Genomic DNA, 16,690 nt, shown 5'->3' with positions numbered 1-16,690 from the left:
GTTATATTGAATGTAAACCTGCCACCACCCCTTGATCATTGTACAGAACAGCCTCTTCATCCCAGTATCAACTATCTTCATTTTGTTTTCCTCTATTAGTAAGGGCACTTCAATTAATTGTATTTACCATTACAATAAACTCGTAGCACTTTCTGTTACAAAAGAGACTATTGTTGAGTTAACATTGGAATTGGAGTAGGTGTCTTATTGTCATGTACTGAGGTACAGTGTAAAGCTTGTCTTGCCTACAGTCACATAGACTAAATCATTACACAGTGCATTGAGGTAGTACAGGGTAAAACAATAACAGAATGCCAAATCAAAGGTTAACAGTTAGTCAGTAAGGTTCAAAATAATACATTCCATTTGCCCCAAAATCCTCATCCTGAGAACGTAGCCAATTACTTTTTAGCTGTTCCGATGACTGGCCAAAACATCACAACAATCCACCTGTTACTAAGGACTTAGGACGGGGGTCGGCAACCCGCGGCTCCGGAGCCACATGTGGCTCTTTTACGTCTGTGCTGCGGCTCCCTGTTGCTTTGGGAAATAATTGGTTGTGGCGACCCTTTTCCTGGCACATCCGAACCGACTCACAATAAGATAGCCTACGGGGGTTTGCGAGCACAGAGCTTTGGTGCCTCTGTGCCATGGGGGGGGGGGCAGGTTGAGGGAGGCTTAAAAGTGAGGCTGAAGATTTCGAATAAAGTTTTTTTCCTTCGACTGCAGTTACCGACTCCGTGTCGTAATTTTAGCGCTGCGTGTAGCACACCGCTACATGGTCAGTATTTAATTAATATGTATTTTATGTTAGTTTGTTAGTTTTTGAAATGTAAATCTAAATTTGTAGATTATGGTGATCTTGTACAATCTAAATAAGACGTTGTGGCGACCCATTTCCTGACACATCCGAACCGGCTCACAATTAGCCAGCGTTCAGGCTAAGGGAGATAGCCTACGGGGGTTTGTGAGTACGTGTCTTTTGCAGCATCCGCGCCCATGGGGGGCGGGTTGAGGGAGGCTTAAAAGCAAGGCTGTTTAGTTCGAATAAAGCTATCTTTGACTGCAGTTTGACTGCGTGTAGCAACCGCTACAACGTGTTTTTATCGCTGGCTGTCCAGAGGGGAGGTGCTGAAACGCTTTGTCGCGCGTCTGGAAGAAGTGAAAACTTTCCTGGGCAGCAAAGGGCTCAACTTTCCTGAGCTGGAACAGCCAGAGTGGCTGGAAAAGCTACACTTCATGGTAGACATGACAGCGCACCTGAACACGCTGAACACAGCTCTTCAACGGGGTAAGGACGTACAGCCCTGCACATGTTGGAGGATGTTTTGCATTCGAGCGCAAGTTGACGTTGCTTGCCAGAGATTTACAGAAAGGCACATTGTCTCACTTCCCCAATTTGAGAGAGTTCAAACAATGTCACGACATGATAAATTCGGAGTATTTACATTCTGCAATCATCGCAATGCAAACATCGTTTGGGAAACGCTTCTGTGAGTTCAGAGAGGAAAAAAACACATTATCCTTCCCGGTCACTCCCCTAAGCATCGATCCATCCCTACTGAATACGACTGCATTGTCAGGTGTGAGTCAACCTGAAGAAGTATGATAAATATTTTAATTGCGTATTATTTTACGTATATTCATATGTTTTCATTGTTCAGTGAAATAGTCCTTTTATTTTTCAGGTTGACAGCTGGCTGACGTTATTTTTGGTTTGCTGCTGGCGGCAAATTTAAGTTTGGCGTTTTTCATAAATACAAGAAGGACTCAAATAGACGTTGAGTATTTTACTTAAAAGTAACCTTCAACCCAACGTCTTTTTTTCGGAGTTCAAAATGTTTTTGTTGCATGCAGAAATGTAATTTCGTTTTCTCTGCAGGAGTTCATCAATTTCATAAATGCAACACATTATAGTTTATTTATACATAGCATAAAGGCAAAACAAAACGTTGTATGCAGTGTTATTTCATTTTAAATGTCAAACGGGTTTTGCGGCTCCCAGTGTTTTCTTTTCTGTGGGAAACGGGTCCAAGTGGCTCTTTCAGTGGTAAAGGTTGCTGACCCCTGACATAGGAGATCAGCATTGTCCATGCAGATGAGGTCCGAGAATTAACAAAATCCAAGCTTCATGCTAAGGGAAGCCAAATTATCTCTCATTTACCTTAGTCTCTATGCTCAACAGTTTTAAAACATAATAAGACCATACGGGAAGGAAGGAGAATTGGGTTAATCAGCCCATCAGGTTTGCTTCACTAATCAACTTGAAACATAAACTGTGGATTTTCCCTAGAGATACTCACAGAAGTTTGGAATATTTGAGTATTTTCACTTTTTTTAATTTCAGAATTCCTGTGTCTGCTTTCCATTGAACAATAAAATCCCAGCATATTCAAGGTTTTGATGTCAGTCTTGCAGATTTTCTTTATTTTCAGATATTATTCATTTCGAGACACAATCACATCTTGGTTTAATAGTTTTTTAGCTATTACACAGAATCACAATAAATTTTCCATTAATCCTGGTGAGCCGGAAAGGGTGCATGGGACAGGAGAGTTGGACCTCCTATGGTGTGAATTGGAGCACAGGAATGAGGTTCCCATGATGTGAGAGGGACGACAGGAACTGGGACCCCATTGAATAGAAAAAGAACTGAGGCCCTGGTTAGTTGAAAGGGAACGTAGGAATCAGAGTCCTGGTGAATTGAATTATAGCACAGAAACTGGGGCCCTCATGAGTTGAACCAGGGTCCCAAGAATTTGAGAGAAGCATAGGCCCAGTGTCCCCCAATGACTTGAAATCTCATGCAGCAGACATTGCCCAGAATGAGCCAGATACTAAACCATTAGCAGGGAATTGGAGTTTCAGTTTACCTCTTTGATCAGTTTGAATAATCTTAGAGGATAACAGTTCTAAACAATGACTCCTTATGCAACTAGAAGTTTAGCAAAGGAGAAGGTCCAGGCAATATGCAGAAATTAGATGAATTTGATGAGATAACAAATTGTGAGGTCTAAAATTATGCCGTGAGAGCAGAAATTAAAGCATCAATGAGAGTTTAAAAAGATTAGACTGACGAAAGCTGAAAGCTCTGCTAATACTGGCAAATGAAAGTGAAGGATTACGCACAGTCACCCTGAGTGCAGGTTCCAAATTAGAATACAATATTGCAAGAGGTTGCAAAGTTCAAGTGGATAACACATGAAGATAAATGCATGAACACAGATAATTTGAAGTCCGCTGAGTAAGAATGAAGAATAAACACTGGGGTGAAGAATAAAAAGAGAGTGGAGACAATTAGCATACAGTGGGACTACAACCAGAGGTCATGGGTTAAGGGTGAAAGGTTTAAAATCAATATGAAGAGAAACCTCTTCCCTTAGAGTATGGTGAGAGTGTGGAACGAGCTGCCAGCACAAGTAACGCATGCAAGCTCAATTCCAACGTTTAAGACCATTAGATATAGGAGCAGAATTTAAAAACATAAGAACATGAGAACATAAGAATAGGAGCAGGAGTAGGCCATCTGACCCCTCGAGCCTGCTCCGCCATTCAATAAGACTGTGGCTGAACTGGCCATGAATTCATCTCCGCCTACCTGCCTTTTCCTCATGACCCTTAATTCCCCTACAATGTAAATATCTATCCAACCTTGTCTTAAATATATTTACTGAGGTAGCCTCCACTGCTTCATTCGGCAGAGAATTCCACAGATTCACCACTCTCTGGGTAAAGCAGTTCCTCCTCATCTTCGTCCTAAATCTACTCCCCCAAATCTTGAGGCGATGCCCCTAGTTCTAGTCTCACCTACCAGTGAAAACAACTTTCCTGACTATCTTATCAATCCTTTTCATAATTTTATATGTTTCTATAAGATCTCCTCTCATTCTTCTGAATTCCAGTGAGGACAATCCCAGGCGTCTCAATCGTTCCTCATAGGCTAACCCTCTCATCTTTGGAATCAACCTGGTGAATCCCCTCCATACTGTCTCCATAGCCAGTATATCCTTCCTCAAGTAAGGAGACCAGAACTTCATGCAGTACTCCAGCTGCGGCCTCACCAGTACCCTGTACAGTTGCAGCATAACCTCCCTGCTCTTAAGTTCAATCCCTCTAGCAATGAAGGCCCGGAGAAGTTTGGCAAGGTACATAGATAGTAGAGGTATGGAGGGCTACGGTCTCAGTGCAGTTCGATGGGAGTAGGCAGTTTAAATAGTTTGGCATGGATTTGATGGGCTGAAGGGCCTGTTTTTGTGCTGTACTTTTCAATGTTTCAATGACTCTATAGTGCAGAATCTCCTATTTGGCAGACATTAGCAAGTGACTGCATTTTTAAAATCTAAAGACTCTGCTTAATAAGTATGATTGATGAAGTTACCCAGTGATGTGCTGTCCAATAAAACAAATTACAGTCACTGATAATGAAAAAAGATGTAGATACCGAAAAAGCAAAATCAGAAAATACAAAAAGTATGTCAGCAGTTTGGGCAGCATCTGTGGAAAAAGTTTTGAATATTTCAGGTGCAAGTCCCTTCATCAGTTGTTTTTAGAATATTCTTGTAGTGTTGCAGTTATAACAACCAGATTGCATATCCACTGCTTTTCAATTTCTGTCAGGTATTTTTTCCAGCAAAATAATTGCCATTTCAATCAGCAGGCAGAATTGAGCTGCGGAGCTTTGAATATTGGTGAATATAGTGAGATTGTTTTGTTTTTATCCATGGCAAAGATCAATTCAGCTGTGATTTTTAAACAAAGAGGAAATGTTGTCGGCAATAATGCAGATTTCCAGTTGGTGAACAGTATGGACAGGATTTGAGGGAAGTAGGGGATCAGCACCATTGAAAATTGACCATTAGTTACACTTCACGATTTAAGGCTTCTTTAATATTCACTAAATCCCAGATGCCTTGAGGAAAGCAGACAGTGTACTCATAAAATGATAGAGAATTTAACACAGAAAATTACTCCAAGTAAGTCTGCCCAAGTTAGTAAATGCTCTCCAAAAATTCTCCTGCTTACTTATTAAGTTTCTTTACTGCTTCATGCACTAACATGCTCCCCTCTTAAATGCTTCTCTGCAATGTCTAGCATGGTTTCAAGTACAAATTGTGAGTGAGAAATACTGCACAAGTACATTTTTTTTACCTTTTTGAAGTACAGCATTGAGTACAAGTTAGAATTCTTTTGTATGTGTCGATCTAATCACATGCACAAATAGGTGAAGGGAAAGGAGGGCATAACATAGCTGGCAAAACAGCTCTGGGGCATAAGTATTACAAACAATATGCATGGTTCTGTTCCTGTGATTCTCTGCCTCTAATGAGTTTATAATGTGCCCATTTATAAGTTTAAGAAGATTGCCTCTGTTAGCTCTCTGGCGTCAAAGTTCAACCTGCCACCTGGATCAACCATGAGGTTGCCAGTTTCAGAAGACACCCAGTCAGGTTAAAGTTGACATTGATCTCTACGGTGTATTTCTCAAGTATCATGCTATTTTGGAGTTTATAGAACATTAGCAAAGTTTTGACGTTTTATAAAGAGAAAAAGGGTACCTTCCACTTTTAAGACGTTTTAGATATAAATTAGTATTTAGGCAGGAAAACTGTGACATTACTGATGTCAGCCAGTAATAACATTGATGACTTGTGAAATTAATACAACTAATAAATTCCCTATTGAAGTTGTGAATAGTTAGACTAGGAGGTTTAATGAAGTAGCTTTAAAGTAAGCAAGTGTGACTATTTACTAAAAGAGACTGCAATCAGCGGAATAGAGAATATACAGGACTCAATTGTCAGGAGGAATCTGTTTCATGTAAGCTTGATGTAGGAAATGCACCTAGGAATTTGTGTACATATTTACCAGTGTAATAAACCATTTTAATATATAATCTCAAACAGTAGATAATTTCCAAACCTGTTACCAGACTTTAAGAAATTGAGCACAGCATTTACTAGTTCTATGGTGGAATCAAAATTAAAAAGCTGTTATTTTGATACACATTAGCCTGATCACTCTGCAATATATACAATTATTTTACCTCAATGGTCATTTCAAACGGGAGAAAGAAGGAGGTCAGATGTGATGGTGGCTTAGTGGTTTGCGCAACACTATCACAGCTCAGGGCATCAGAGTTCAGAGTTCAGTTCCAGCATCCTCCGTAAGCAGTCTCCATAGATCCTTCCATAGAATGTGTGGGTTTTCTCCCAGTGCTCTGGTTTCCTCCCACAGATCCAAGATGTACTGGGTAGGCTAGGTGGTCATTGTAAATTGTCCCGTGTCTGTGTTAGGGTTAAATTGAGGTTGTCATGGTTTGGTGGGCAAGATGTCTCAAAGGACTGAAGAGCCTATTCCATGCTGTACCTCTAAATAAAAGAAATAAATAGTGTGTTGGTTGGACACGGGGTTGTAGTGCTGTGGTAATAGTTTTCAAGCCATGTGGATAAAGTCTAGTCTTTACTCTCTTGGCAGTAATTTAGCAAAGTGAGTCACTAACCTCTTAGGACATTCCATTCACGTTAACTGTAGAAGTGAATTCTCTACAAAGGGTATTGAAAGCATTGTGTCAGATGGAAATTCTGAAAAGAAACACAACTTACTCTGATCCAGGAGTTCCCAACCTGGGGTCGATGGACCCTTTGCTTAATGGTTGGGGTCCATGGCATAAAAAAGGTTGGGAACTCCTGCTCTGGTCCCCTGTAGTCTGGGTGACACACTTTCTGCAAGGTCTAGAGTCCAGGAATATACTCGCTCATTTACTTATGCACTTAATGATTAATTTTTTTACTGAGTCGCATCAGTGAGCATCATGATACATTTTCCTCTTATTTGCAATGCAAATATTTCAGCTTGATCAGTGAACTTTGCAACAGTGTAGCACGGTGCCTAAGAAATTTCTTTTTCTCATAACTGGAATTGGACATTAGAGTTATGTTGAAGTGGTCATAACGCTCTTTCTAATTACTTTAAGCATTTGGACACAGTCAAATCAGTTCTTGATGAGAGACTGATAATCAATCCTATACTGCCCTGGTTGTTTTAGAAAGCTGTGGTAACTCTGATTATATTTATATAGGGGTACAAGTTCATCTGTGTGGAAAAACATTTTTAGTGCTATTGATTTTCAATGCTTTAGTGCTATAATCTCAAAATTTTTGTCCTGAAGAAGTGCCTCAGCCTGAAATATTGACTGTTTATTCGTTTTCTGATGAGTTCCTCCAGCATTTATTCAACTTCCAGCATCTGAAGAATTTCTTGTGGTTATAATCTCCAAACATAGCTGTTACATAAGGGGTGTGTGTGTGTGTGTGTGTGTGTGTGTGTGTGTGTGTGTGTGTGTGTGTGTGTGTGTGTGTGTGTGTGTGTGTGTGTGTGTGTGTGTGTGTGTGTGTGTGTGTGTGTGTGTGTGTGTGTGTGTGTGTGTGTGTGCATGCACACGTATGTATGGCACAATTAATGCCTCTTCTCCATATTATGCACAGGATATTGGAGTTCAAATCAGAGAAATATGGATATGCCTCCTTCACTACATGTCACAACAGTCAATTCCAGGAATACCCCAAATGGTGTCATTGTAAATGAATCATGCAGAGAATGGCGATGTAGCTCTAACAGCTTTTTATTCAGCAGGTCCAACAGGTTTTCTAGAGTATCCATATCTCTCTCTCTCTCTCTCACCATGGTAACCGGCCTTTCCAGCCCAACGAGCCTACGCCACATAAGTGTACCCATTTCACCAATTAACCTACGAACCTACTCTTCTTTACAAATATCTATTGAACTTCAACATTTTGGGTATAGACAGCTAACTTTGTAGATTTCCAGATTTACAGTGGAGTGTATCTTAACTGACAAGACACCTTTAAAGATTCAAGTACCAGCGGACAAGTACCAGAAGGGTTTTGAGCATAAAACTTCAATGATCCATACAGTATGTACTGCTCTTCCAGTTTAAGGGATGCCTCTATGGATATGAAAATCCCCCAGAATACCTTAAATAAAAAAACAAATATGTCTTATACCATGTGATAGGTGACTGCGATGGAATTTTATATTAGTAAAGGCCACTTAGTACCTTCCCTAATCTCATCCTGGGAATTTCAATGAAAACTAATGAACATAAAAGTTCATTTATTGGCTGCCCCTGAATAGTTACAATGGAACAGAATCAGAATGTCCCACATCCAATGACTAGTAATTAATGTATTGATGAATGTTACATCGTTGAAGGAGGTATACTTGTATAGGTATCATCGGAAGAGATTGTCTTGACAGTTTCCAAAGCCTGTCTCTTTATTGGCTTCCAAGCTGCTTGCAATCTTTGAAGATAGTGTTGTCAGATTACAGCTGGGATGTCAAATGTGAAGACTAGTTCTCATTTGTATTAACTTGTTACGACAAACATATAATTCCTGAAGGATGTCCCATCCCCAACAACCATTCCCCCACCAAACTGGCCCACAGACAGAAATTTGCCTGAAGTCTAAAGGGGTTAAAATTAAACAAGGCTGTAAAGTGCCCTTCACTAAAGATCCCTTCCCCATTGGGTTGTTTTACACTTATGCTGGAGCTGGATGGCCACAGGAATCTTCTGTCTCATCTGAGTGTATGTATCTTCAATTTCCTGTTCACCACTTATGCCAACATAATGTTGTAGCGGTGTGCTACACGCAGCGCTAAAATAACGACACCGAGTCGGTAAACTGCAGTCAAAGATAACTTTATTCGAACTACACAGCCTTGCTTTTAAGCCTCCCTCAACCTGCCCCCCGTGGGCGCGGATGCTCCAAAAGACACTTACTCACAAACCCCCGTAGGCTATCTCCCTTAGCCGGAATGCTGGCTAATTGTGAGCCGGTTCGGATGTGCCAGGAAATGGGTCACCACAATGTCACATTTTCTGCTTCTTCTCTCTTGGCTCAGACTGACTGGCCCTCAAGTTTAGAAACTTGGTATCTCTTGCCACAACTTGGATTCCTTCCCATGTCTGTTTTCTCCAATATCTTTCTTTGCAAATCCATCCCACTCGACATAGATAACATCCAAAACTGACCTTCGTTACAAATTACTGTAACAGACAACACAGCATTTAGCACAATGCTATTACAGCTCAGGACAGTGAATCTGTCCTCTGCTACCAGATTCACCATTCACCTCCCCTGTATCTCTTTCACTAATCAACTTCCCAGCTCTTTACTTCACTTCTCCCCTCCCTCCTGGTTTCACCTCTCATCTTGTGGTTCTTCATCCCCTCCCCCCACTTTCTTACACTGACTCCTCATCCTTTTTTTCTGGTCTTGATGAAGGGTCTCAGCCTAAAGCACTTGAGAGTGTGCTGTCTTCCATATTACTGCCTGGCCTGCTGAGTTCTTCCAGCATTTTGTGTATGCTACTCTGGTTAGTAGGTTAATTGGTTACTGTAAATTCTCCTGTGATTAGGCTAGGGTTATATTGATGGCAGTTTGTTGGGCTGGAAGGGGCTAGTTCCATACTGTATCTGTAAATAAATAAAATAAACTGCAACTTTTTAGTATTTCTTTCACAGTTTGCTGACAAACTCTCCCAAGGTCCTCCAAATTCGTGTTCCCATTCCCTGCACCTGTAGGACTGCTTTCATCAGGCGTGGTCAGGATGTGGGGGCTTGTTAGTGGACTGAAACTCCTTTGCTCTGCCTTCTCTGTTTCCTTCTGTACAGGGCCCAGCATGTAAGTGCCATTATGAAAAAAAAACAGCAGTGCCTCTACTTCCTTAGAAGTTTGTGAAGATTCAGTATCCTCTAAAACAAACTTCTATAGCTGTCTGGTGGAGAGTATATTGGGTGGTTGCCTCACAGCCTGGTATGGAAACACCAATGCCTTTGAGCAGAAAATCTTACAAAATGTAGTGGATAAGGCCCAGTCCATCACAGGTAAAACCCTCCCCATGACTGAGTACATCTACATGGAGTGCAGTCACAGGAAAACAGCATCCATCACCAGGGACCCTTACCAATAGCCCAGGCTCTCTTCTTGCTGTTGCCAACAAGGAGGTGGTACAGAAGCCTCAGGACTCACACCACCAGGTTCAGGAACAGTTATTATCCCTCAGACATTGGGCTCTTGAACCAAAGGGGATAACTTCACTTGCCCCATCACTGAACTGTTCCCACAACCTATGGACTAATTTCCTCTCATCTCATGTTCTCATTATCTATTGTTTATTTATTTATAACTTATTATTTTTCTTTTGCATTTGCAGTTTTTGTCTTTTGCACCTTGGTTGGTTGTCTGTCCTGTTGGGTGTGGTCTTTCAAGGCTTCTATTGTGTTCCTTGTATTTACTGTTTATGATGGCAAGAAAACAAATCCCAAGGTTATATATGATGACGTATATGTACTTTGATAATAAGCTTACTTTGAAGTTTGAACTATGGTCAGCACCGAATTGCTTCCATTTGACTCAGTCCTGAACCTACACTGAACTGTTATTTGCATTGTCCCAGGCACATCCTGAATGGCCAGCACGTTACACATTCACATGAGACAGGAGTGACCTGGATCCTGGCTGCTCATTCACATTTTACCAGAAAGTACACTATAACATCAAAAGCAAAGATTTCCAAAAGATTAAAACTTAAAATCAGTGCATTGACAATATGTTAATATATTTTAACCTTCTGGGGAGAAAAACAGTCTTCTTAAGAAAAGCATCATATAAATTTCTCCCAAGTTCTTCCAGACTGTGTTACAGAATAAGAAAGTTCAGAATCATTACACAATGAAAAAAAATTCCAATGAATAATGGATAAGGAAGAGATAGATGAGTGGATTGCGCGCGCGCGCGCACACACACACACACACACACACACACACACACACACACACACGCCTATGGTCTCCTAAATATCTACACACCCCACTGTCTCCCTGACAGTACCTCCCACACAACTGAGCATTCTATATAGCTGTACTATATTAACACAAGTGCCTGCCTTCTGTTGTGATGCCATTACACAATGTCCTTATCTGACATCCCAAAATGCGGGTATCTATGCACAGCACCTGGTGAGTGACCCTGTCGTACCAAACTGTCTGTACCCTGTCTGGTAGCTGGTCCCCTATGCACAAACATACAGACACAGAATTACACTTTACAGCTCTCTGACATGTTCTTTGATAATTTGTGGTTCTGTGGTAACTGGCCTAAACCTATTTAATCATGGGGTGCCTCACTTACTCAACACCTTGGATTGCTGAGGTTACTGGCCATGTAAAGGTTACAAATTCATCTTGGATGAGCCGCCAAATGTTGTGACTACGAATAAGCCACACTGAGACTGATGCTCTAGATGCAAGTGGTCATTATTCAACATGACATACAGGGATTCTGGGAGATCCATCACATCTCGGAGACACTTTGGAGAAACAGCACTGCAGTGAGATTTTATATTTTTTAAACACAAAGATAATAAGATTAAATGCCATTCCAGAGATTATAATACCTACTTCAACTTTTAGGATGTAGACAGGTAACTTTGTAGGTTTTCATTCTCGCAGAGGGAACGCAACTTAACTGATAGAACCCCAGATCCAAATGATTCTGAACACAAAACCCCAAGCATCTATATGTGGTGTTTTATAAGATTCCCTAGATATATCGACACCCAGAATACAGAAAACAAATATGTCTTGTACTACATGTTAAGTAGCTTGGATATGCTTTCAACTGTACAGAAGAATCCTCAATGCAGAAGATGGCCACTTAATTTATTCCGTGATCTCATCCTGGAAGTTTCAATGTGCACTGATGAGCATCATCATTTCTTTATTGTCTTCCTTTGCATGGTTACACTGGTGCAAAATCAGAATGTTCCACATCCAATAACCAGCTTCAATGTCCTTAAAACATCAATAAATGTCACATTGTTTAAGAAAGTATTGTACACTTGTCATTAGAAAATATTGCCTTGTTAGTTTCCAAAGCATATCTCTTCAGTGGTTTCCCATTGTGAACCAGCTTTCAGTGATCGTTACTGCTGAAAAATACAGATAAACAGGTTATTTCTGAGATGGTATTAAATAACTACTACCCCTATTCTATTACCCCTGAAAGGAGTGCAAAGCCCAACAATCCCTCTCATGGATTAAGACACCTCCACTGCTTTACCCCCTTCACAGTATTTTTCAATAATACGACATACGTAGTCATTTCTAGAAATGCTGTGCTTCGCAGAAATGTGACCAATAAGTTCACGCATGAAAAGGTTGGCGTGGCACAAAATTGACCAACTAATCACCATTAACTGTGCAGCCAACGAGAAAATGGAAAGTTGCAAATTCAAAATATGCCTATATTTTTTCATGAGGAATGCAGTTAAACACATCCTCTCTACAGCAACCAAATAAGAATGAGTTAACTGTGCTTTGGTTTCTTTTAGATAAGAATTCATATCCAGGCCTTAAACTGCAGCCCTTTGACAGGAACAAGAAAGATGCTTTGTCCAATGATTAATAAAGATCCGGAAGGAGATTGAATACATTTAATTGAAGTGAAAATGGAAGTTGTAATTTATTGTTAGTGAAGAAGCATTTTGATTCAATTGTAAATTTGGCATAGAAGGTATTTCAAATTACTGCATTTCAGAATCTTCTATTTCAGCTGTCTATAGCAGTTAGTACCTTCCAAGAGAGTGGCATATTAATTTTAACAGCACAGTTGAGGTTATTTTCTGACTTTGAGGTCATGAATAGGACACGAATCTGTTGGGAATCAATACAGGCAATCTGATCCTTGAAAGCTGATTTGTAAATAAAAAATAATGAGTGTTAATTAAGCTGATTACTGACACGAATGATGCTGACGAGTGCCCGTTGATCACGCATACTCTCATTTCCCCACTTGCTGCAGGATGACATGGTGGCTGGCCTCTGTGGCACAGTAATCATCGCCAGCTTCAGAGATTATCCTTCATAATGGCAACCTTCAATTAAAAAAAGAATGTCCAGATATAAGGGAGCTATGAAATTAGAAGATTACCGACCTTTTATTCAAGAACTCATCACATAGATCAGGCCTGGTTCCCCATTTTAAATCAGTTTACCATACAGCATCTAGACTTGGAAGGAATCGCAGCCTAGGGGGTCAACAACTTTCCTTCAACTATCTGATATCAAGGAACCATTGTTGTAGCAGTTATATATTCTGTTTGAAAGGAACAATGAGAAGACAGATCATGGAAATTTAGACATTGTGTCAGAGCTCCAAGCTATAGTAACTGCATTGCTTTTAAAATTAATTTTAAAACGATATTAAAGACCACAAGCGTATTATTAGGAAATTAAGGAAATTGAACAGAAGATCGTGCACAATGAATATGCTTTACTCTTTTAGAAAGTAAGTGGTTATGCAACTTTTGGAGTTGGTGGGCAGGAAGATCATTGATATCTAGCGTACACGTTACTACGTAAAAGGAAAGTTTCAGCCTTCCTGGTCTATGCGAGTTACCAGCAGGACAATACAATGGCTCGAGCCTCCTTATGTTGTTCCATATGGTTCTGAAACTTATTGTCTCTCACATGCCTACCAACTGTCCCATTTGATTCTATTGCCATTAAGCTATGTAGGGTGATTTACAGTAGCTGAATAATCTGCCAGCATGTCTTTGGAAGTGGAAGGTCAACAGAGCCCCCAGAGGAAACCTGTACTGATAACAAGCCCCACACAGTTAGCACTGAGGTCTGCTAAAATTCTGGTTCCCGGAGGCATAAGGCAGGGGTGCCGACTGTTTGCAGTTTAATCTTCTTTCTCTCTTTTGAGTAGGGAGTGGATATGGTGCATTATATTGAAATGTGTAGGTGAGACCGAATTCGCAGCATACATCCAGAGGCCTCTGTATTAGCTACCTGATTAAGTGTCCATTGAACGTTCTTTCATGGTCTCCTACTGTAGCCCATCCAAATCAAGGTTCAACGTGCTGTGCATTCAGAGATGAGTTGAATTGTGTTGTGAGTTGTGCATTCAGAACTTGAGAAACTGAGTTACAGAGAAAGGTTGAATAGGTTAGGACTTTATTCCCTGGAGCGTAGAAGAATGAGGGGAGATTTGATAGAGGTGTATAAAATTATTATAGGTATAGGTACAGTGAATGCAAGCAGGCTTTTTCCACTGAGGCTAGGGGAGAAAAAAAAACAGAGGACATGGGTTAAGGGTGAAGGGGGAAAAGTTTAAAGGGAACATTAGGGGGAGCTTCTTCACACAGAGAGTGGTGGGAGTGTGGAATGAGCAGCCAGGTGAAGTGGTAAATGCGGGCTCACTTTTAACATTTAAGAAAAACTTGGACAGGTACATGGATGAGAGGGGTATGGAGGGATATGGACCAGGTGCAGGTCAGTGGGACTAGGCAGAAAAATGGTTCGGCACAGCCAAGGAGGGCCAAAAGGCCTGTTTCTGTGCTGTAATATTCTATGGTTCTATGGTTCTATGCTTTTCTTCACACCACTTTTGTAACACATAATTATTTGAGTTACTATTGCCTTTCTGCTTGCTTGAACCAATCTGGACATCCCCTCTCTCAATTACCCAGGTGTTTTCACCCACAGAAACTGCCACTCACTGGGATTTTTTTTTATTCACACCATGCTCTGTAAACTCTAGAGACTGTTGCGTGTGAAAATACCAGGAGATCAGCAATTTCTGAGGTAACCAAACCACCCTGTACTGGGGTAACAGTCATTCCACATAGTTACCACTGTTCCCTCGAAGCTGCAGGCGTGTGTGACAGTGTAGTAACTGAAATACTCCTGTGCACACACAGCCTTTGGATAATTTTCTTTTATTAAAGTCCTGTGCATTTTTCAGCTGTGTAAAACTTTCCTGCTGAGAGCAATGGTTGGTCCACGCTCTGAAAAAATTTAGAGGGAATGTTGAAAGTCATTTAGATCACATTTCTTCCCCATTCTGATGTTTGGTCTGAACAACAACTGAACCTCCTGACCATGTCTGCAAGCTTTTATGCATTGATTTGGTGCCATAGCATTAGCCAATTAGGTATTTGCATTAACAGCCAGGTGTACCTAATAAAGTGGCCACTGAGTTATCCCTGAGAACTCTATAATGACTGCATGATGACAAAATGACTCACAGATCAAGCAAATTTCATCAGATTGAATATAACAGAGGGAAATAGAAACATAGAAAACCTACAGCACAATAAACAATACTGTGTCAAACATGTACTTACTTTTATGAATTACTTCAGGTTACCCATAGCCTTCTATTTTTCTTTGTACCTATTCAGGAGACGCTTAAAAGACCCTATTGTATCCGCCTCCACCACTGTTGCCGGCAGCCCATTCTACGCACTCACCACTCTCTGCATAAAAAACTTACTCCTGACATCCCCTCTGTACCTATTTCCAAGCACCTTGAAACCGTGCCCTCTTACGTTAGCCATATCAGCCCTGGGAAAAAGCCTCTGACTATCCACACAATCAATGCCTCTCATCATCTTATACATGTCTATCAGGTCACCTCTCATCCTCCGTGGTTCCAAGGAGAAAAGGCTAAGATCACTCAACCTATTCTCATAGGGCATGCTCGCCAATTCAGGCAACATCCTTGTAAATCTCCTCTGCACCCTTTCTATAGTTTCCACATCCTTACTGTAGTGAGGCGACCAGAACTGAGCACAGAACTCCAAGTGGGGTCTGACCAGGGTTCTATATAGCTTTAACATTACTTCTCAGCTCTTGAATTGAATCCCATGGTTGATGAAGGCCAATACACTGTATACCTTCTTAACCACACATTCAACCTATGCAACAGCTTTGAGTGTCCTATGGACTCAAGACCCCAAGATCCCTCTGATCCTCCAAACTGCCAAGAGTCTTACCATTAATACTATATTCTGCCATCATATTTGACCTACCAAAATGGACCACTTCACACTTACCTGGGTTGAACTCCATCCGCCACTTCTCAACCCAGTTTTGCATCCTATCAATGTAACGCTGTAACCTCGGACAGCCCTCCACACTATCGAAAACACCCCCAATCTTTGTGTCATCAGCAAATTTACTAACCCACCCCTCCACTTCCTCATCCAGGTCATTTATAAAAATCACAAAGAGAAGGGCACCTAGAACAGATCCCTGAGGCACACCATTGGTCACCAAACTCAATGCAGAATATGACCTGTCTATGACCACTCTATGCCTTCTGTGTGCAAGCCAGTTCTGGATTCACAAAGCAATGTCCCCTTGGATCCCATACCTCCTTACTTTCTCAATAAGCCTCATATGGGGTACCTTATCAATTGCCTTGCTGAAATCCATTTACACTACACCTACTGCTCTACCTTCATCAATGTGTTTAGTTACATCCTCAAAAAAATTAATATGTTTGGGATGGCATTTGTTGTACATCTCCAGTTTTCTGAGAAGCATACTGTAGGTAGAGCAATCCCAGAAGAGGCTTCTCAGTAGACTGTGAGCTGAGTGCTGCGTCTTTGATTTGACCTTTCAAGAATCTTGTCCTCAGATATTATTCATGAAACAGTTGGCTTCCTTGTAAAGGAAGACCACGGCAAATTCATGCAAGTGGTGTGAGCGTTATAAGAATAGTAAAGGACATTGCATGGAAGAACACACTAAAATGGATCATATGGACAGTCCAGACAAAGTCTACATAATAATGCACCACTCCATACATCA

The 16,690-nt window shown here is 40.9% G+C and overlaps 1 protein-coding gene across 3 annotated transcripts in view; it reads right to left on the bottom strand.

Moving 5' to 3' along the window:
- Positions 1 to 6,717, bottom strand: part of slc1a1 (solute carrier family 1 member 1) — a 125,248-nt gene extending 118,531 nt beyond the window's left edge. The window contains exon 1 of one of the 3 annotated variants that reach the window (XM_059969981.1): positions 6,603 to 6,717. The gene's annotated coding sequence lies outside the window, so the exon portion shown is untranslated. Of the gene's footprint in view, positions 1 to 6,043; positions 6,419 to 6,602 lie in introns of those variants that run through there. The other 2 variants (XM_059969978.1, XM_059969980.1) reach the window with 2 other exon arrangements.
- Positions 6,718 to 16,690: the final 9,973 nt, after the last annotated feature.

This window comes from Hypanus sabinus, chromosome 5, assembly GCF_030144855.1.
Source record: "Hypanus sabinus isolate sHypSab1 chromosome 5, sHypSab1.hap1, whole genome shotgun sequence".
In the NCBI taxonomy this organism is placed as follows: Eukaryota; Metazoa; Chordata; class Chondrichthyes; order Myliobatiformes; family Dasyatidae; genus Hypanus; species Hypanus sabinus.
This window is presented reverse-complemented; position numbering and strand designations above follow the sequence as displayed.